This window comes from Odocoileus virginianus, chromosome 11, assembly GCF_023699985.2.
Source record: "Odocoileus virginianus isolate 20LAN1187 ecotype Illinois chromosome 11, Ovbor_1.2, whole genome shotgun sequence".
NCBI lineage: Eukaryota > Metazoa > Chordata > Mammalia > Artiodactyla > Cervidae > Odocoileus > Odocoileus virginianus.
This window is the reverse complement of record NC_069684.1, coordinates 48,999,123-49,008,352: the sequence shown is the minus strand read 5'-3', so window position 1 is coordinate 49,008,352 and position 9,230 is coordinate 48,999,123. Positions and strand designations below refer to the sequence as shown.

General features: G+C 48.1%; 1 long non-coding RNA gene across 2 annotated transcripts; it reads left to right on the top strand.

Annotated features, from left to right (window-relative positions):
* The first annotated feature begins 3,389 nt into the window (after window positions 1–3,389).
* Window positions 3,390–8,279, top strand: LOC139037381 (uncharacterized). 2 transcript variants are annotated; one of them, XR_011490154.1, is made up of 3 exons: window positions 3,390–3,518; window positions 3,774–3,955; window positions 7,989–8,279. It is a non-coding gene; the product is annotated as an uncharacterized lncRNA (long non-coding RNA). The 2 variants fall into 2 exon arrangements; XR_011490155.1 differs by lacking the exon at window positions 7,989–8,279 and adding an exon at window positions 4,155–4,401.
* Window positions 8,280–9,230: the final 951 nt, after the last annotated feature.

The following is a 9,230-nucleotide window of genomic DNA, read 5'->3' as shown; positions in this document are numbered from 1 at the left end:
CTTTAGCTCCACATGTAGACCACATACCTCTCGAGTAGGAATTTTAATCTTTTGTATTTTAATGCCCATGGTCCAACTCAGCACTGGGCACCCGTTCAAGGCCTTCTCAGGGAGAGATCAGTGTCTTAAACGATACAAACCTTAAGGCCAACTGGTGTTTGGCCTCAGATCTGCTCTCTGACCTTAGAAAGTATCTTTAGGTCCTGAAGACCTCCTCTGCAAAGTGGGATGACTGACTGCGCACTTTAGGCATGAATGAGTGGGAAAGAGAGGACGCGTCAGGGCTGAGGGGACACAGGACGGAGATGGGAGGAGGTGGCGCGCTCCTTCTCCCTTGATCTTCTCGAGCCTTTACCACAGGAACTGAGAAGCAGTTGAGGCTGCCTGCTCTGAGGAGAGTGCCTCTCTCAAGGGCGGTCCTTATCTCTTCTCAAGAGGCGCCTCCTTCCTGGGCCCCAGCCGCCTGTGGTTGAGTGGAGCTCGCGCATGAAGTTGAACCCAACCGCACACCCACCTGAACACCACAGGAGGGACTGGATTTTCCAGGGAAGTCCCAGTTTTGAATCTTACGTCTCACCATCTAAACCATGATATGTTGAACCATATGTTCCAGTTTGGGACCCAAAAACCTGGCTGGCCATGGATTGGGGGGGTTCCTAGATGGAAGTGAAAGCAGAGGCCTTCCTGACATGTCCGTCCTCACCCACTGGAGGTCCAGGCTTCCTGCTCTGACCGCAGCCACCTCTCATCATGGTGCTCCAATTCCTTAGCACAGCTTCAACGCCGTAAGCCTGGGCCTTCCCACCCACCATCCCAGGTCTCATCTGGCCATCAGGCCACTGGAAGGTTCACGGGGGCCTCGGGGAGACCAGGGCCCTCCTGTCTGATTCATTAGGGACTCTGGTAGGGGGACTTTCAAGTCTTGGCCAGCTGTTGAGAGGCAAGGTGAGTGTTTGAGGTTCGTGGGTCTTTGGATGAGGGACACTCACGTCATATCAGGAGAGCGGCTGAAAGCAGGTAGCAGCCAGGAGAAGCCCCTCTTCCCTCTGATCCTGCGTGGGTGGCCAGAAACAGGAAGCAGAGGGGTGTGACGGGTTTGGAAATGCCAGAGCTGAGTTTGGTCCTTGCTCTGCCTCCCACTAATATTGAATCTTCCTCGGGGTCCATTTCCTCATCTAAGAAAGGGCTAATCCCCAACCAGGCTGTGAAGCTGAGCAGCTGCCCAGCTGTGGCTCTTCACTAAGGCCAGCAGTTTTTCGCAGTTTCATGAGCACGGGTAACCCTGTTCTGCATGTGTGACCTCACTGCTGATTGGATCTGGGAACCTCCAAGGCAGCCTGTGGGAGCACAGAGGCCCCAGGACCCTGCAGAAAGACCCTACCTGCTGTAGTGGAGGGTGGCTGCGGAAAGACGTGCAGAGGAGACTCGGGGGGCTGAGCGTCAGCCAGGAAGGACAGTGAGGAAACCCATGAGTCAGCAGAAACCTTGAGGCAGAAAGAAGGTGCTTGAAGAGAGGTGGAGAGGGTAGGGGCAAGAGAAGCAGCTGCAGATACAACAGAGATCCAGATAAGCTCTTGGGCAGACACTCAGGTGGGCCTTCTTCTGAGGACACACCTACTGCTGTGAGATCCAGAACAATCTCTCTGGTCTCCTTGAGGCTCTGATGTCTTGACACCCAGAGTCTCTTTACCTCCAATCTGTCTTTCCAGTAGTGCTCCCTGCCCAGGGGCAAATAACATTTGTCTGTATTCCTTGAAGGCTTTCCTGATGGCTCAGCAGGAGACTCCAGTTCAGTCCCTGGGTCAGAAAGGGAAAAGGAAATGGCAACCTACTCCAGTATTCTTGCCTGGGAAATCCCACGGACAGAGGAGCCTGGTGGGCTACAGTCCATGGGTTCGCAAAAGAGTCCGACACGACTTAGTGACAACAACAACAAAAACAAATATTCCTTGCAATTTGAAAAAAGCAGAAATAAAGACTTATTTTGCAGGATTCTTATAAAAATTGATCAAAATCATACATAGAAAATAGCCTCCAAGTGACCCACGTGCACAGCAGGTGATCAGACGGCAGGGGCAGGAGGGGGGAGGTGCTGTTTTTGCCAAGGAACTGAACACAGCACTGGACTGTAGAGCCAGAAAAGTTCAGGAGGCCACGTGGAGGCCAGGGCGTGAGCTCTGCTCACGGAAACAGGCTGCACGAACCAACCTCATTCTCCTGGTCTGTCCCCGTAGAGACCTCACAGCTATATGAACAGTATTTTGGAAACAAATCTCGGGACTTATGCTTGAACAGGACCCACTTGGGCTAGCTTCTCACAGGAGAGATAGTCTAAGAGTCATTAGATACCTGCCAAAGTGTTGGATTTCTCAACAATTTTCATGTTATATGAGGATTTCTGCAGAGACCATTTGACAGGAAATCAGGGCTGTCCTGACAGTCTCAGAACACATGGGATAGACCAAAGTCATCTGGATCATCCCTGACTTTGGCCTCTCTGGGGAAGCTGGACAAGACAAGAAGGAGCATTAACTGAGTTTCAGGGGAACCAGGACTGCCAATGGGCAGTTTGACAAGTGATTCCACTGGCAGTCCAATTGTCAGGATGCTGGGCCAATTTCTTGCTACTCTATTCCCCGTATACTTTCTTGCTGACCCTCTCTCTCCTGTCCCCACATTTGTCACTGTCCCTTCCAACCCAGAAGAGTCAACAGTTGGGCTTGCTGGTTCAGCTCAACTTTACAGAGGAGGATACAGGATCGGAGATATTGAGTGCCCACCCAAGTTCGTGTCAATGGTAAGTGCAGGAGATGGGATTTGCGCTCAGATCTGCTTGATTCCTTTTTCCCCACCAATCCCAGGTATTACTGCTGAAAAAAGCAAAACACTCAGGGTAGAGGTGAGTTCCAGCCATGACCAGGTTCTCCCAGTGTACCGACTCACTTTGAACCTGAAGGTGGAAAGTGGAAAAATGCCAAACTGGTCTGGGAAGGGGTGGGGAGAGGAAACGGGTGGGGGGCAGGCATATCTAGCTGAAAATGTTCTCTACTGAGTCATTAGGAGAAAGGAAAGGGGTGCTCTTCTCATTTTCCTTAACAAAAGCAGCTCAGGAAGAAAACAGTTCATTAAAACACTGCATACTTAAGCAAGGAAGCCAAAACGCTTATTTCAGTTCTTGAGGAGAAATGTTTGCAAAAGAAGAAAAAGGGTAAGTCAATAGCTGCCTTTTTTTTTTAAATAAAAGAAAACTTGAGTGGGTTCAAGTGAGTGAGGGCATGTTTGGGGGACTTTGTTTTGCTTGAGGTCATTAAATTACACATAATAAGCTGTCAGCCTCTGAGGGCTGAGGGTTTGTTTGCTCACACGTGAATCCCACTACCTAGGACTGGACTTGGCACATAGTAAATGCAGAACAAAAGTGTCACCTGATGACCCACCAGTCTCCACCAGGTTTCTGGGGCATTGAGATCAGAAATAGACAAACTCAATGTCTGCTGGCCCAACAGCCCCTCTCAAAGGTTACCAGTCCTGAAAAGGCTTGGCTCAGAATGATGCTAGTGAGGAAGGACATGAACACTAGGAGTCCAAAGGGTTCTAACAACCCCCATTACCCAGCCCCCATATCCTGAGATGACTCTATTATTGCCCACTTTGCCTAGGTGGGATTTACAACCTATGGGATCTGACTCAGTGGTTAGATGTCAAAGGCGTGAGGTAGACCCATTCTCACTTATCTTTCAAAACTAACTAAGTTTCACTGCCTCCTCCTCCAGGAAGCTGTCCTTGGTGCTCAATCTCCTCCCCCTGCTCTTTCCACTCTGGATTAAATCTGTCCCCCACCATGCATCCCCAGCTCTCCTTGTATAGCAGCATATCTCCATCCTGGTATTTATCATCGCAGATGACGACAATCAGCTCACTTCTCACTACATTGTCAGGTCCTCAGAGATAAGAGGTAAGTCTTCTTTAACTTCATATCCTCAGTACTTAATTCAGGGCCTGGCATGTAGTAGGTGCTCAGTAAATGTTCTTAAATGAATAAAAGGAAGGGAGGAAGAAGCAAAGGAAGGAAAGAAAGGAGACAGGACACTCTGAGAATTATGACATTTTCTTTCTGAAATGTGTCTCATAATTATTTGCCCTTCTGTCTACAGATGGCAATTCAAGTCAGGATTCTGCTTTCTGTCAATAGTCAAGTGCCTCTACTCCCAGCTGTGTCTTTGGCACCAGGGGCAGAAGGAGATTCAGCTGGATTGAGAGGGATTTGGGAGTGCGGTGTCTGAGAGTTACTTGCATGTCCTAACACATTTCTGAACTAAATGTATGTCTCTGAACCATACACAAAACAACACACGCAGCCACATTCTTTCTACCTGGAACTTAGTTACTCAGCAATTTCACCTTTCAGACCACAGCCAGCTGCTAGTGAGCAAGCTGGGTGTGGGAGGGCTGAGAGCGTGACCTTCTGTTTGCTGTGGTCGCCACGGCGCCCAGAACAGGCCAGGCAGCTGCTGGGTGTTCACAAGCTATTTGTTGAGTGATTGAATATGTGAGAAAAGAATCTGAGGCGGTTTCAACGCTGCAAAATTTCTACTATAAATCCTGAACTCCACTCATAGGGGAGTCTCTTAGACTCTCACTCAAGCCATGTTGACAGTTAATTTACAAATCAGTCTATCAGATTTCATCATCTTGTTCTATATCGGCTGCAGGCTAAAAACTGGAAGAAAAGAAATATGTTTTTACTCTATCCATGTAAATATATATATAATAAAGAAAGATTAAGAAAAGTAGTCTTCACAAAGCACAGTAGACTGGCAGCCAATTGTGACAACTGATTTTTTTTTTTTCCCTAAATAGTTTATGAGTGGGTTCCAAATATCACAGACCATTATCAATACTCAAAGTGATAACTGAGTCATGAAAATTAGGTCAAATAAATTTCAACTTACTCTTCTGGGAAGACAAGAAAGTGAATAAAGCATTTTAAAAGGATTTCTATCCATGATGGATAAAATTGGAAAAGGTAAGGTATGTAAAGAAGTAATCCTAAAGCATTTCCATTGGCTGAAGCATTGTGGAATCTGAATAGTTTTGATTCCCAAAAGCAAGTTTGTTGTTGTCAATGGCCTTTGTCCTTTGGCTTCTCCCCATTAGCGTGGGTAGTCACAGGTTGCCTCCTGCTCTTGGGGGCATATGGCCCCAGGGGATGGATATGCTAAGGAAACCCCAAATTGGAGCCCACATTCCTAACCAGTTCTTGTTGTTCAGTCACTAAGTAATGTCCAACTCTTTGAGACCCTGTGGACTGCAGCATGCCAGTCTTCCCTGTCCTTCACAATCTCCCAGAGTTTGCTCAAACTCATGTCCATTGAATCAGTGATGCTACCTAAACATCTCATCTTCTGCTGCCCCCTTCTCCTTTTGCCTTCAATTTTTCCTAGCATCAGGGTCTTTCCAGTGAGTCAGCTCTTTGCATCAGGTGGCCAAAGTATTGGAGCTTCAGCTTCAGCATCAGTCCTCCCAATGAATATTCAAGATTGATTTCCTTTAGGATTGACTGGTTTGATCTCCTTGAAGTCCAAGGGACTCTCAAGAGTCTTCCCCAACACCACAGTTGAAAAGCATCAATTCTTCAGTGCTCAGCGTTTTTATAGTCCAACTCTCACATCCATACATGACTACTAGAAAAACCATAGCTTTGATCAGATGGACCTTTGTTGTCAAAGTAATGTCTCTGCTTTTTAATATGCTGTCTAGGTTTGTTATAGCATTTCTTCCAAGAAGCAAGCGTCTTTTAATTTCATCGCTACAGTATTTACTCATTTCTGGTTTTCTCCAAAGGGCAATAAAAATAGGACTTCTTTAGGACATGTGGAACAGAGGCTTGAACAAAGCTATTGGTTACAGTGAGAATTAGTGGTTATCTGGGAGGACAAAATAAAGTAGAGAAAGCCACAGGGAGCCAAAGCGAAGGGTGAGATAGGAGGGCCTTGGATTTCTGCCCTCTGCCTGGGCGGTGAGGTGTGGGGTACCGGTACCCCCATCTCCAGGGTGGAGCTGAAGGAACCAGCCCCTTCTTCCTCCAGACCCCAGTGCACAAAGTGAGTGATGCAGCAGAGGGGTGGCAAGTCCAAGCGGAAGCTAAGGAAAAGTTGGCCCCTCTCAGGCGAGTCACAGAGGAGCCGCCTTCTCCCACCGTGAGCACTGGGGGCACAGTGCTCAACCCCAGCAGGCTTCTAAAGGCCCCGCCTTCTGTCTCCTGGACAATCCCTGCACCTCTGCCGATCCCTACCGTCAGCAACTCTAGCAGCATCCGGAAGGCTGACGGACAGATCAGATCCTGGACAGTGGGGAGTGGGGTGAGGAGGAAAGAGAGCTGCATCGCCCCTGTCCTCAGGACACCTGCCCAGACATAGAATCCAGCTGGGTGTCTGAACCCAGCAGGACTCTAAATATTATGGGGTTGGCCAAAAAAGTTCATTTGGGTTTTTCTATAACATCTTACAGAAAACCTGAACAAATTTTTAACCAACCCTGTATATGATAGGGCTTCCCTGGTGGCTCAGATGGTAAAAAAATCTGCAGTGGGGGAGACTCAGGTTTGATCCCTGGGTCAGGAAGATCCCCTGAAGAGTGAACCTTTTTGTACAACCTTATTTATAAAAAAATGACAAAACAAGAGTTAGTGATATCTTCTGGCTGAGAAGGAATGTGTGCCCTGAAGCAGCCGAGCTTTCCCTTTGAAGACAGACAATGGCTGGGTTTGAAGGCCTTCAGTCCCCTTTGGACTTAAGAACCAATTTGTCCTGCAAGAAGCAGGGCCGCATGGAATCACCTTAAAGAGTGAGCCCCCAGCCTATCTCTCTTGTCCTGCATCTTCCTCCAAGATGGGCTCTGAAACGCCCTGGCCTCCCATCGTGGGCCTGTTCCCTTCCACCTCCCGGAACTGGGGGCCTGAGATACCCGAAGGCCTCAGGCTTCAGCTTGCCACAGAGATGTAGGGCTCAAGAAGAGGCAGGAAGAGGAGGCAAGTCTGCACAGAGAACTCCTGAAACTTACAAACTGCTTCCACCAATCATTTCCAAGCTTTCTCCCAGTCTTACTCCCTTCTCCACTATAAATATCCCCTCAACAGCTGATAGGGAGACAGATATGAGCAGTAGCTCCTGTCTCCTTACTTGGCTGCCCTGCAATAAAGCTTTTTAATTTCTGCAAAATATCACTGCCTCAGGATTTGGTCTTTCTGCTGTGCAGAGGGCAGTGAACCCACTTGCTCAGTTAATTACCATCTACCATGTTCCAGGCACTCTGCTGGTCATTTTTTTAATCTAATCCCATTTGTCCTTCAAAACATACCGAGGTAGACACCGATTTCCTCCCCCTAGAGAGGAAGGGTCAAGCTGGTATAGGACATTGGAACCTGGTCTATCCGTCTGCTGACAGTAGTGGGGCTGTCTGGCCACCTTCCCTTCTCGCCTGTGTCAGCACTATAGCATCTGTCAGATCGAGGTTCTCAACTGCCTCAAGAGGGAACCCAGCTGCTCATCTTCTCAGAGGTCCAAAGACAGGCCCTTGGCCTTGGTGGCCATGGGGAGGGGTGCCAGGATGAGCACTGAGTGACCGTCTCACGACCACCAAAGGTGAGCACTATGGGCTTCACCCTTCGGGCTGGCACTTCCTGCTGACAGGAGCTGCTGCCAGTCTCTGTTCTCTGTCTGGGAAGTGCAATCCCACTCCAGGACATCCCTCAGAAGCCGTGGGGGCCTCCAGGGGCCTGGACTGGGTTCATCCTTGACTGTGTAAGGAATTATTTCAGCCAGGTCAGGCCTGCCCGCTCAAGGGAGTCACTGCTGGAGTGTTCCGGGAAGGCATATTTTACGGCAGAATCTTGCTTCCTTCTGTTTTATGTATGACATTTTCCCAAGAGAAAAAAAAAAAGTTGGAATAACTAGCATCATTATTCTTTTTTTTCTTTTATTTTCCAGCCCAACACCATCTGTCATCAGAAAACAGTTTACTTTATACCTCTCAGGCTGATTTCCACATTCAGAGAAAGCTGGACGGAGGACAGCAGTGACCTCTGCATGCCCCACAGCAAGGGGCTGGGCGGTGGGGAAGTGGAGCTAATGATCAGCCCTGAGGTGGCTCAGGAGAGCGCCGGGCTGAGAAACATCGGATGGGACATGTGCTGTTATAAGACAGGCATCTTCTCCCTGTGTTGCTTCTCGCTTCCCCACTCAGTTGGCTGAAAACACGATTAAAGTTCTGCCATTGTTGATGCAAGCATCATCTGTGGCATGGAGGTGAGGGAGCATGTGGGGTGGAAGCTAGCACAGAATACTCTGAGATTTCTTTTTTTTTTTTCATCCTAAAGTCCATGAGTTCCAGTCTGTGAACCAAGAGAGAAGAGGGCCTAAGTTGATAATCATTTGTTATCAGATTTTGACCTTTTCCTGCATCTAAGAAGGACCAGATGAGAGACTCTAGGCTGAGTTTGCTGCTATAGACCCAAAGGTAAGGAGAAATGGGAAAATCCATCAATGTCTGAACATCCTGTTTATGTCATGTCAGATACAAATAACCACGGATAGGGAAGAATTGGATCTTTGGGTTTCTGGGTTGATGCTGAGCTAAGAAATCTAAAATTGATTCTTCATGTGGACTTAGATGAACTTTACCACAAAATTTCTGAGCTACATTTTCAGGCAACCCAGATTGAGGAAATGCCAACCCTGACAATCAGACACCTACCCTCACCCTGACCCCTCCACTGGAAGGTCTGGGCTCTTACCCAACAGGGTGATGCTAATCAGAATTTCATTTTGTAACTGGGGAGGAGCCTGTTGAGGGTTTTAGGAACAGAGTCACACGGTCAGATCTGTGTTTCTGGAAATATTACTCTGTGTGCAAGTGGGAGGTGGATTTCAAGGGGGAACTGGCTTAATGACACTAATGAGGAGCTGCTATGGCCTCAATGTTTCTGTCCCTCTAAAATCCATTGGCTGAAACCTAACATTCAATGCCATAATATTGGAAGGTTGTCCAACTCTTTGCCATGCCATGGACTGTAGCCCTCAAGGCTCCTGTGTCCACAGGATTTCCCAGGCAAGAAGACTGGAGTGGGTTGCCATTTCTTCTCCAGGGGATCTTCCTGACCCCAGCGATTGAATCTGCATCTCCTGCATTGAAGGTGGATTCTTTACCTCTGAGCCATCAGGAAAGCCTAC